Consider the following 11,680-nt stretch of genomic DNA (forward strand, 5'->3'; position numbering starts at 1 on the left):
CGCGGGCCAGCCGAGTGGTAGAGTCGCTGTCCGGGAAGTGAACTACAAGTCCCAGCGTGCCTCGCGCCGGGGGCGGCTTCAGGACCGCTCCAGGCATCTTAAGGCCCTTCTGTTGGCCCGGCGTGAGCGTCGGCTCCGCCTCCGTCCTGGCCAAGAGCGGTTTCTTCAACTGCGGCTCAGGCGGTGCGCCGGCTCCGCGTGTTGTCAGAGCCATCAGGCCCTGCCGGCCTTCCTCTGGAGGCAGAACGGCTGGCCCGCGGTCATCAACCGCCAACTCGCGCCTGGCCCGAGAGAGGCTGGCCTGGCGGGCACCTGGCGGGACTCGACGGACCGCGGGCTCCCCAGGGGCCGGTCGCGTCTTTGGGGCGCCTTTTCCCACAGATAGGAATTCCTAGCCGAGATAGTCTGGTAGGTTGCTGTATGTTTCGGAGGGCTGCCTACCTTCCATATCTCGTCGGGTTAGCGGGTGAGACGAGCAACAGTCCATTTGAATGACTTGCCCTCCTTCCCCCCGTATTTAATCGTAGAAGTGAAAGTCTTTTAACAGAAATGCATAGATTTAGGGTTGTGTTTACAGACATCAGCCATGTGGGGAAGGAAATCTTGCTTGAAGAAGTGGAAAGCCACGTTCAAATTAGCTCTGCAGCCCCCTACCCCCCCACCCCCACCAGTTCTCTGTATGCTTTTTTACCTCCTCAGCACCGACAGGAAAAAGCACACAATTTGTAGCTGCTCTTGTGGATGAGTGAAGGGTGGAGGTGAAGAGAGGACTTTCAGTCTCTTGCCTGACCTGACAGTTCGCAGTTAACAGAGTTGTTTCTGAAGACCTCTGCAGGTACCATCGGATCCTAATCTTGTAGGCACCATCAGCCATGCGGCAACGCATGGTACTGTCAATTGGTGGGGAGGACTTCATAGAACGGTTGACAGAGGAGTCGAGCCCCATAAGACTCAATGGGAATAGCTAAAGGATTCAGAGGCCAGCATCTATGGGTAAAATGTCTGGGTCTAGGGGTGGGAGTGTTGGCAGCCATGTGGAGTTGGTCTTCAGTGCTAGAGATTTAAGCCTGGGCCTGTAGAACCATGTTGTCAAGGATCTATGCCTTGCTGAGGAGTTGGAGTTTTATCTTCCAAGCAGTGGGTTAAAATCAAGATGTTGACAGGGCTGGTTTGTCTTTTCCAGTTTCTAAAGACTGCCTGATTTTTTGACTCTTAGCCCCTTTCTCCATCTTCAAAAACTGTTGTATATCTTCTCTCCTTCAATGCTGTCTTTCTGGCTGGTCCTCCTGCCTCCTTTTCTTACTTTCAATGATTTTTAGGTGATTACTTTGACCAGGATAATCTCTGCATCTGAAATCCTCAATCGAATCTGCAAAGTCCCCTTTTATATACAAAGCATTCAGCTTGGAGCAGTGGCACACATCTGTGATCCCAGTGACTCAGGAGGCTGAGCAGGAGAATCACAAGTTTGAGGCCAGCCTCAACAACTTTTTTTGGGGGGGAAAGGGTACCAGGGGTCGAATTCAGGGTCACTCGACCATTGAGCCACATCCCCAGTTCTATTTTGTATTTTATTTAGAGACAAGGTCTCACTGAGTTCCTTAGCACCTCACTAAGTTCCTTAGGCTGGCTTTGAACTCCCAATCCTCCTGTCTCAACCTCTTGAGCCATTGGGATTATAGGCATGTGCCACTGCGCCTGGCAACTTTTTTTTTTAATGTTATCCTTTATCTATATATCTATTATACATTTTATGGTGCTGGGAATTAAGTCCAGAGCCTTGCACATGCTAGGCAAGTGTATCAGTGTATCACTGAGCTACATCTCCAGCCCAGAACTCAGCAACTAAGTGAGACCCTATATCAAAATCAATAGGGCTGGGGATGTAGCTCAATGATGAAGCATCTCTGGATTCAATCCTCAGTACAAAACAAAAATAAAAAACAAAAACATTTATATGTTCTAGGGATTAGGACATAGATACCTCAGTGGGCAATATCAGTTTACTTATTGCTAATTTAAGAACTTAATGTAATAGCTGCAAATCTTAAAAAGTCATCACAGCAGTTTACATCTAAATGTATGGTATGTGTCACACACAGTACTAATTTATCCCCCTCACCTTGGGTAACCATCATCCTGTGTACTTGTTTGTTTATTTATTGCAGTACTTCAGAATGTGCCCAAAGACGCTCTACCACTGAGTTATAATCCCAGCTTTTATTTTATTTTTTTTTAATTTTGAGGCAAGGGGCTGGGGATGAGGCTCAAGTGGTAGCGTGCTTGCCTGGCATGCGTGAGGCACTGGGTTCGATTCTCAGCACCACATAAAAATAAAAATAAAGATATTGGGTCCACCTTAAACTAAAAAATAAAATATTAAAAATAAATAAATAAATAATTTTTTGAGACAAGATCTTGCTAAATTTTGAGGCTGGCCTTGAACTTGAAATCCTCCTGTTTCCGCTGGAATGATAGGTGTGCACCACTGTGCCTGGCTTTTCATTTACTATTTCTTGCTTTCCTTTTACAGAATTGTGTTACATATGTGTAGTCCTATGAAAAGTATATATCACATATATGCCCACTACACACCTATTAGAATGGCTAAAAATGCAAAACACTGAGGACACCAAATGCTGGGGAAAACTTAAAGCAGCAGGAACTCTCATTCATGTCAGTGGGAGCCACTTTAGAAGTTTGACGTTTTCTTACAAAGCTAAACATAACCCCTAGGTATTTACCAAATGAATTTATCATAGTTTTCTGTGGCTGTAACAAAATACCTGACACTGGGTACTTGTAAAGAGGTCCATTTAGCTTACCATTTGGAAGCTGAAAGTCCAAGATAGGGTGGCCTTGTCTATTTGGCCTCTGATGGGTCCCTGTTGGCTCTACCACAACATGGCAAATTGGGTCACAATGGAAGTACAAGTGAATAATCTGCTTGGTAAGACAGGAAGTCAGAGGCCAGGTTCACTCTTTTTATAACAGTCTACTCTCATGGAAACTAAGTATCAACCCATGAGTACTACATTAATTCTTTCCAAGAGCAGTGCCTCTAATAACCTGAACCCCTTCCAGTAGGTTCCACTTCTTAAAGGTTACACCACCTTTCAAGATCACCATATTGAGGACCAGCTTCTACACACATAAACCTTTTGGGGGATACCCTCAAACCATATCCAAACCATCGCAGGGTTGAAAACATGTCCACATAAAACCCTGCATAGGTATGTTTATTGCAGCTTTATTTAGATTACTCAAAGTTGGAAGCAACCAAAATGTCCTTGAATAAATGAATGAATGAACTCTGGTACAATGTGGTACATCCATACAGTAGAACATTATTTAGTGATAAGAAGAAATAGGCCCTCACCCTCAGGGGTATACAAAATTACATACAAGAGAAAGTGAGGGGAAAGGAGGGAAAATATAAGGGGGAGAAATGAATTACAGTAGAGGGGGTAGAGAGAGAAGAGGGGAAGGGAGGGGGGAGGGGGGATAGTAGAGGATAGGAAAGGCAGCAGAATACAACAGACTCCAGAATGGCAATATGTAAATCAATGGTTGTGCAACTGAAGTGATTCTGCAATCTGTATATGGGGTAAAAATGGGAGCTCATATCCCACTTGAATCAAAGTGTGAAATATGATATATCAAGAACTATGTAATGTTTTGAACAACCTACAATAAAAATTAATTTAAAAAAAAAAAAAAAAAGAAAAGAAATAGGCCCTCAAACCACAAAAAGACATGGAGGAATCTTAAATGCATATTGCTAAGTGGAAAAAAAAATCTGAAAACACCACATACTTTATTCTAATTATGTGACATTCTGAAAAAGGCAAAGCTATAGACAATTTAAAAAAAAAATTGGTAGGTGTCAAGGGTTTAGGGGATCAGGGAGGATAACTGCATTTTTAAAAAATATTATTTTTTAGTTGTAGTTTGATACAATACCTTTATTTCACTTATTTACTTTTATGTGGTGCTGAGGATCCAACCCAAGATCTCACAAGTGTGAGGCGAGCTCTCTACCACTGAGCCACAACCCCAGACCGATAACTGCATTTTTAAGGTGGTAAAATTCTGAGTGAAATTTCTGTCAAAACCCAAAAAACTGCAACTGAAGAGTGTGGATCCCAATGTAAGCAAAGACCTACTAATGTTTCTGTATTGGTAAATCAATTGTAACAAATGTGCCACAGTAATATAAATTGGTAATAATAAGGGAAACTATGATTGTGGCAGGGAAGAGGGTGTAGGGGCAGAACAGGGGGTGGTCCCTTACCTCACATCATAACAGGTCATGGAAGACACCCTTATAACAAAAGACATTAACAAGACAGGAATAATAAATTAACTTGCATAAGTAGAGGAGTCATGCAAAATAGAAAACTAAAAGGAGCGCCAGATGGTTGAAATTTATTATATAGTGTAGATGCTTCAAGCTTCTTGTAACTGATTTTAAGGCAAGTAATGAAAGAGTGAGGGAAGGAAACTGGATCTCAGAGAAAGGTTGTCTTACTCTCCAGATAGTCTTCTGGGTAGCAGCCATTGGAAGACCACCTGTGGTAATCTCTGCCTGGGCCAGGTGTCAGACCCCAATCCCCTCTTGTCCAAGGTCTTTCCTAAGCAGACTGGGTAGGGGAGAGGTAGTAATCAGAAAAGCCTCTGTTTGCATCTGCTGTTTACCAATGTAGATGTAAGTTTCTTTTTGCAAAGAGACAGCTTTTCAGGGTGCTTGTCTGTATAGGATGGCAAGCAATTTAAAACTTGTGAATTGCTTATTTCTGGAAATTTCCATTTAATATTTTCAGACCATGGTTGACTGTAACTAAAACTACAGAAAGCAAAACTGTGGATGAAGGGGATTATGAATTTAAAAATTTATAATGCTATATACACACTCCAAGGATGCTGAAGTCGCTTATTAAAAATGGAATAGTTGGGGCTGGGATGGAAGGTCAGTGGTAGAGCGCTCGCCTAGCACGGGCGGGACCCGTGTTCGATCCTCAGCACCAAATAAAAATAAAGGCATTGTGTTATGTCCATCTAAACCTAAAAAATAAATATTTTTTAAAAAATTGAATAGTATTTACATAGAACCCTTTTCATATATTCATATATATCTTAAGTCCAGATTACTTATTATAATATCCAATGCAATGTAAATGTTATGCAAATCATCATTATACTGTGTTTTAGGGAATAATGACATGAAATAGTCTGTACATGTTCAGTATAGTTTTTTTGTTTGCTTTTTGTTTTTTTGGTTACAGGGATTGAACCCAGGGGTGGTTAACCACTGAGCCATATCCCCAGCCCTTTTTATATTTTATTTAGAGACAGAGTCTCACTAAATTGGGGCCTCACTAAATTGCTGAGGCTGGCTTTGAATTGGTGATCCACCTGGCTCGGCACCATTTTTGCAAAAGTTTTCAATCAGTGTTTGAATCCACATATGTAGAAACTACAGATACAGAGGGCCAACTCTCTTGGGTTAGGAAAAACTTAAGTTACCTCCAGATTTTATCCCACCTCATGGTACCTACATAGTGAGAGTTCAATAAGATTATGTTTAAGATTACAAGAGTTAGCTTTTTAATTATAATAAGCAATTGTCCTTACTTGACATTTCATTGGGCTAAAAACTGTACAAACAATTCCAGTCTTCACAACAACCCTGCACAGTTTGAAGGTTTGTTTCAGTTCCTGCCATTCTCTACTGTACTCTGTGGCTCAGGGCTAGAAGTCTGGGAACTACATCCCCTTTGTTGGCAAGCAGCCTAATAAGTTCTGCTAATGTGGGGCCACCAGAGGGCAGCAAGAGGAAAGAAGGGGTTTGTTTGTCCCAATTTTCTTGCCAGTTCTTCTAGACTGCTCCAATTAGATGGCTTCAATTTCCAACTTCCATATTCCCAACACAGCTTGGTGGGGGCCCATTCTTACATGTCCCAGCTCTAGCTCCATGAAACCCCTCCTCCAAGCTCCCAAGGTAGCCAAAGCCCTATGAACCCTCTCCACTCAACTTTCCGTTTCTTAGGATAGTTGGTTATACCATTAGCCTCTGATGAATCATGCCCCCTGATATCTGCCCCCACCCCCATTGTCCCCTGCACAAGCACCCTGTATGAGGCCAGGAAACTGCTTTGCCTGAGAGACAGACACAAACGAGCAAGCAAAGTCTTCCTGAGCACTTGTTTTCTTGGACTGTGGATGCCACCGTGTGAGGATGAAAGGAAAACAGAGAGGCCAAGTCAACCAGATGTCCTAGCTGACCTTCCATAAGAGGGCAGCATGAATGAGCCTTAGGGAGCCATCCCTGAGAATAGGGAGTCCTCTGAGATTGAGAGAGATTTGTCACATGAAAGTAGAAAAGCTCTGATAATCCCAACCTCTTCCCTCCACAAAGGGATGGCAGCTGCTTCCCCAAGTGTTTACCTGTGATCTCCAAATACCCACTCTGCTTTTTTAGCCCTCCAACATGCTTAGCAGTTTTCCCCATATTCTGTTAAACCAGCGAGTGTAATTTCTGTCTCCTTCACTGGACCCTGATGGATCCTGCAATTTTGAAGATAAAACAGAAGCTCAGAGAGATTAAGTATGCCAAAGGTCATGGGGACCTCATTGGACTCCAGAGCCCTTGACGTATTTTATATTAACACTATTAATCTGATAATCTATAGCAGATTATTATGATGGCAGTTATTTGAAGTTGATATCACCATTGGAAGGGCCTGTCCAACATCCTGAAGCCTCCTGCTCATGAACCAGCAGAGGGAGCACAGTCCCTAAGGAGCTAGTCAGGGAATAAGGACAAGGAATATCCGTCTTGGTGGATGGTGGAAAGGTTTGGGCAGATAGGTCATCATAGGCAATAGCAGCTTCCTTGAGGGGAAGGGACAAGAAGCCAGGTAATGTGGATTAAGCTTCAGAAAATGTGCTAATTTAATTTTAAAATAAACTGGACCCACCTATTGGAAGCAGATTGTCCCTCAAAAGGAATTCAGGATCCCATCCTGTCCTCCTCCCACTCTTCCTGATTCTATCCCATGGTTAATGGGTTTTTCTCTCTAGCGGGGCACATTTCCCAGGGGACAGAATTACCATGTAAGGGGGATCTGGGACATGGGTGTGGCTCTCCTTCCAAACTCCTTGCCGCATGGCAGGAGTATTAGAGGGCAGGCCTATTCTCTCCCTGGAGAACATTGGATCACCCTGCCTTTTCCCTTCCCTTCCTCTCTCAGACCTACGCCAACTCTGCACTTGGCTCTAGGCACTCTCTTGTTGGGGAACAGGTACTGGCAATGGAACCAGGGCCTCCTGCATGCTAGACAAGCACCCTACCACTGAGCTACTTCCCCAGTCCTTTAGAGGCTGTCGGGTTCTTACTCTTTGTGAACATTCTCACTGAGGATGTCAGGTCTGTGTGAAATGGACGTTTTCTCCCCTATCATAATGGCAAAATCAGAAATCCAAGTCTGAGAACCAGGAGAGTAAACACTGGACCCTGGAACTTAGGCCTGGAAGCCGAACTCTGGTAAAAACACCCACTGGACCCGCCCAGCTTCCCTGCTTTTTCTGCACCAAGGTTTGAAGGGAATCTTCAGTAACCTCTTGATCTTCCATTTGTTACAGGGCTGGGGACTCTGGGAAACTGAGGCATCATGATGACCTATCCCCTTTGAACTTAAATTCTTGCAATTATCAGAAAGATTTTAGACATGTCACTTAGAGTAATAAGCATGAGTTTCTTAAAGGGATGGGAAAAGGGAAAGGGGATGCTCTCAAGGGAGACAGTGGGGTCCTCTTAGAGAGGAGAGGGATAGCATTCCTCTCATACACTCTAGTTTAATTGGGGATACCAGAGAAGTTTTCTGAAAATCCCTCCCAGGTTCACCTTTTGACTTTCTACTGACAGCAGGATGAGATCAGACTTTCAATTCCCCTCTGCCATGACAACTCTAGGTTACTTTGGCCCATACTAACTGGTTCTAATTGTATTCTTAACCATTAATTCTTAGATTTTGTGGTTAAAAGGAATTATCCTTATCTCCTTTTGGGATCTGGTCTGTGAAAAGGGTCACAAAAGTCTGTCCTTTCAGGTAATTTGGCTTCCTCTTATTGATATTATTTTGAGCATGAATTTCTCCTGCAGATAACAGGCTGTTGGGGAATCCTGTCCACTTAAACCAGGCAGTGCTGCAGGTAAATTGCTTCTTGGAAAAGAAAGCATGAGAGGGTCAGCACAGTGGGCCTGTTTTATGGAATTATTCCCTTAGCCTCCTGTACCCACCACTCACATCTGTCTGTCCTTATCAAGTTACCTACCCTAGCCTCCTTTGTACCTTATACCTGTCACAAGAAAAGTGATGTTTCTGAAGAAGAGTCCAAAGAGTTCCAGAAAAGAAGTGGGAACTTGACTCAGGACCAGTAGGGTTCTTGGCATATGCCAGTCAAAGGCAGAGGTTTAGGAAAGTAGATACATATTCAAGGGAGAATGGCGACAATCTCAAGAATGTCTTTGGGGTAAAGCAAGGAATAGTCATTCAAGAGAGAACATGGATCATGTCCCAAGGAAGAGATAGAAACCTGTTGGTGGGTGGGCTTAATATTTATAGAGGGATGGTTGCCAAGGGCTGGACTAGAGGCAGAGCCAGTGTGGAATTACACGATTCCAGGTCAGTTTCCCTGCACTCACAGGCACTGCCTTCATGTTGCTTTTGCAGACAAGGGCATGTTGCTCTGGAGTTGCAGTTGCCCATGGGTGCTCATTGCATTTTGATGGTTCTTGGGTGTTTCCTACATTTCAATGGTTCATGGGCACTCCCTCTGAGATTTAATATCTCCCTTTATTCCCAAATTCCTACCTCATACCTGCTTTGAATCTAGGTCCAGGAAGAATTGATAGGCCAAAGGTAGAAATTAGACATTTCTGATTTCCCTAGCCAAAATGCATTTTAAATTATGTAACATATAACTCATACTAAAGAATATATGGATACTTAGGAACACTACACCCAGCTTAAGAATGTGTGCATCACCCACACCTGGATTTGTACCTCCACATATTACCAGCTCCCAAGCCAGGATCCAGGCTGGCCAGGACTCAACACCCCACCCCTGCAATATGAAATGGGGGTTATAAAAAGGAAAAATGAACTTTGTCCAATTTAATCAAACTGGTGAGAAGCAGCTAGGTTGTTTCTCCACCCCATTTATAGAAACCAGAGCCAGGTGATTGATTGATTGATTGATTTAGCTAGGCTGTGGTAGCCAGACCACATGTCAGTTTCAGCTTCCTTGGTGCCTCAGGACCTGGTCGGGCTTTCTGGGTTTTCATTCTCAGCGTAAGGAAATTTGGGATGCAGAAAATCACTATTATGATTTGAATGTGAGGTGTCCCCCCCCCCCCCCCCCCCCGCAAAAAAAAACTCCTGTGTTAATAGAGAAAAGTTCAGAGGTAAAGTGATTGAATTGTGAGATCTGTAACCTAATCAGCCCATCCTAATTTGAATGACTGGGTGGTAATTGTAGGCAGATAGGGCATGGGGAGAGGAGGTGGGGGTGTTTGATGCTCTGAAAGGTGCACCTGCCCTCAGGGTACACCACTCCTTTCCAGACCCCTACTGATCTGGGTGAGCTGAGCAGCTTTTCTCCAAGTGCTGTGCTGTCCCATCTTGGGCCCATATCAATGGAGTTGGCTGCTGTCCATGGACTGAAACCTCTGAAACCATGAGCCCCAAATAAACTTTTCCTTCTCTAAGTTGTTCTTGTCCTGTATCTTGGTCACACAGTGATGCAAAAGCTGACTTAAACAAGCACTGTTCAGGAAGCTGCTTTTAGTTTTAAAGGAACTCTGATTCATATGCACCTTGTCCTCCAGTTTGCTTCCCCTCCAAAGGTAAGTTACAAGAGGCTGAATTTGTGGTTCTACTCAAAAAATGCTAATTTTAAAAAGAGCCTCTGAGCTGGGGTTGTAGCTCAGTGGTAGAGCACTTGCCTAGTATTTGTGAGGAATTAGGTTCAATCCTCAGCACCATATAAAAAATAAATAAACAAAAAAGGGTCTCTGTCCTCAGTGGCACACATAGAGCAACTCAATTGTTTTTCATGTGGAATCCTCTAAAAAGTTTTCAGAATTATAATTCTTTAGTTACTTAGTATCTGATGATTATTGGCCTGGCACCCTTTAAAAAATTATAAAAAACAAATTTATCACCATTTATTTATCCTTTCACATTAATACTTTTTAGAAGTTCAGGCCCTCAATTTGGATTTGTCTTATTGTCTCCTCACAATTATATTCGGGTTAAATATTTTGGTAGGACTAATGTGTAGGGGGTGTTGTATCATCAATGTGTCACATCAGAAGAGACCTGGTATTGGATTGTCCCTTTGTTGGTGTTAAGACTGATTGCTAGTTTAAAATAATGTTGTCTGCATTTCCTTTTTAGAAAGATACCTTTTACCCTTTGCAATTCATAAATGATCTCTGAGATAATCTTTTAAATCCATTCAAAAGTCTATTATCCAACATTCTTTCACTGATGGTTTTAGTATTTATGAGTCTTGCTATAGTGTTACATCAGTCATTACTATAGTGTTACAAAAACACTCTTTTTTGGCCAATCCTTCTGCTTCCCCAATGTTTGATTTGAAGTAATATTCTTTTATTCCTGGCTAATATCCACGAGACAATCAAAAAACTAATTTTTAAATTTTGCTTTCATTCTTTATTTCTCTTGAAGTCATGTTCTGCCCTTTCTCTACCTTCTATTCTTTGTCATGAGAATCTACCTGTCAATTTCATTATCATCTCAAGAAACTGACTTTTCTCAAAAAATAAAGGCTAGATTTTAAAATAATTGATACTTTAAAAATGAAAAATATGGGCTGGGGTTGTGGCTCAGTGGTAGAGCGCCTGCCTAGCATGTGTGAGGAACTGGGATTGATTCTCACCACCTCACATAAATAAAGTTCCATCATCAACTAAAATTTTTTAAATGAAAAATATAATCATTTAAACAAATATAATAAATTAAATCTAAAATTGAAAAAGGTATTGATGAAATGTGTAAGCTGGAAGGTGAATCTGAAGAAATTACCCAACATGAACACAGAGGAGAAGAGGAAGAAGAAGGGAAAGCAGTCTGGGGAAAGAATAAAATAATCTAACATACATCAAATTGAAGCCCATCAGAGAACAGCAAGAAAGAACAAGAAGCAGTATAGTCAGAGGGTAAGGACTGGGAATTTTTTTAAAAGTTGAAAAACCGGACATAGTTGAGATAGGTATATTCATTTGCTAGTACTATCCTAACATAGTATCTCAGGATAGAGGCTAGAAGTCTGAGGTCAAGGTGTCAACAGGACTGATTTATCTTAAAGTCTCTCTATAGCTTACAGATGGTCTTCTCTGTGTGTTTGTGTCCTAACCTCACCTTTTCAAGGTCACCAGTTATGTCGGATTAAGATTCACCCTACTGGGCTGGGCTTGTGGCTCAGCAGTAGAGCGCTCGTGAGGCCCTGGGTTCGATCCTCAGCACCACATCCTCAGCACCACATAAAGATAAATAAATAAAGGTATTATGTCCAACTACAACTAAAAGAAAAAAAAAAAAAAAGACTCACCCTACTGCAGGGTGTGGTGGTGCATGCCCATAATCCCAGT

Source organism: Callospermophilus lateralis, chromosome 15 (assembly GCF_048772815.1).
Source record: "Callospermophilus lateralis isolate mCalLat2 chromosome 15, mCalLat2.hap1, whole genome shotgun sequence".
NCBI lineage: Eukaryota > Metazoa > Chordata > Mammalia > Rodentia > Sciuridae > Callospermophilus > Callospermophilus lateralis.